Below are 1407 nucleotides of genomic sequence, written 5' to 3' on the forward strand. Positions count from 1 at the left end.
ATGATTCTATGATCTTTGAAGAGAAAATACGATAACATTACTCTTTCGTCCATTCTCAGCACGTGGACCATGCTAGGAACCTGCTTTGCTTGTAGCTGTATAGATTTTGCTGCCAATAATGGTAACTCAGGCTTTTCATACAGTAGTATATAACAGTCCCCCAGAGCTCCTTACYGCTGACTCCATTCTGATGGCCTTCACCGAAGATGCTCTGGATATCTGCACTGCTTCAGGCCAACTCAGCTTGGTCGCTCTTCCATCTGCACTAATCTCTAGCTGTTTTTTTGTGTACAGCTGTGTCTCTCTGTTTCATTTTTCCTTCCCTTCTTACTTTGTTTGTGGCCAGTATCATCTATTTCAGTCATGTTCCAGGACTTGGAACCTCTTGAAGTGCTTGCATTGACTGCTTTGCTTTGAGGTCCTTGKTTCTTGTGCAAGCTCCATTAGAACCTTCATACAGCATTGGCTTCTTTAAGTGTTTCTGTTGCTGTCGTATTTCTGTGGATTTTATTTTTCAGGCTGAACGAGAGAGCGCRTGATAGCTTCCATGAGGTTCCAATTTGTCTGACCCTAAAGACAATCACAGTTGGTGTTCCAAGAAAGTCCTGGGGTTTTTTGCTGCTGCTTGTGTTTCATTCCAAGTACTCTTGTCCTACAGAGAGGGCTTGAAATTTTCCTATCAGCCCAGGGTAAGCCTTGAAGGGCCTCGACTGTGAATCAGATAGATTCTGCATCTATGGCTCTCCTCTTGGTATCAGCTTGAGCCCAATGCTCTGCTGCAGTGTGTGGAACATGATCTTAGTCTCAGATATTTCTCTGGAGAACACTGAAGGTTCAGAACTTTTGCTTGATTTATATTCCGTGAGATGGAGCTGCGATTGAAGAGCACGTGACATCAGTCGTTTCTTCTCTCAGATCCAGAACGCAAACAAATGAAACAACTGTACAGCTTGCCAGTCCAAACTGATGTTACTGCATGATTCTGAAGCTGGGTGATTCATAGCAGCAGAGAATCCACACACTTCAGGAAATAATATAAAGTGTTTCCTATCATCTAATCATTTTGATTGTTTTGATAATTCTTTTCTTTCTCTCAGGTGTGGCAAAGCTGACGATGCTTAAGCTTCCTGCTTATGGAAGCTGTGAAATCAGAAATTATTGGGGTCACTGCCCTCCTCCATCAACAGTGACAAATCCCATATATGCCTTGCTGCTGACACCAGGATGTGCAGTCCTTTGTACAAACATTTGTAACATTTATGCCAAGTCCTTGGCGGTTTTTAACATGTGACTGCCTAATAACGCTGTGAGATCCAAGGAAGGATGTAGAACAAAATAGGAATGGAGCTTGGACATGTACAACTCTGAGGACTTAATGCCTTTTTCTGCATTGTGAAGGGAAGATAA

The 1407-nt window shown here is 42.7% G+C and overlaps 1 protein-coding gene across 1 annotated transcript in view; it reads left to right on the top strand.

Annotated features, from left to right (window-relative positions):
- The window catches only part of MAP4K3 (mitogen-activated protein kinase kinase kinase kinase 3), a 72994-nt gene that overhangs the window by 42026 nt on the left and 29561 nt on the right, over window positions 1-1407 (top strand). The window lies entirely within an intron of this gene.

Source organism: Rhea americana, unplaced genomic scaffold (assembly GCF_003343005.1).
Source record: "Rhea americana isolate MKP2758 unplaced genomic scaffold, rheAme1 scaffold_109, whole genome shotgun sequence".
Lineage (NCBI taxonomy): Eukaryota > Metazoa > Chordata > Aves > Rheiformes > Rheidae > Rhea > Rhea americana.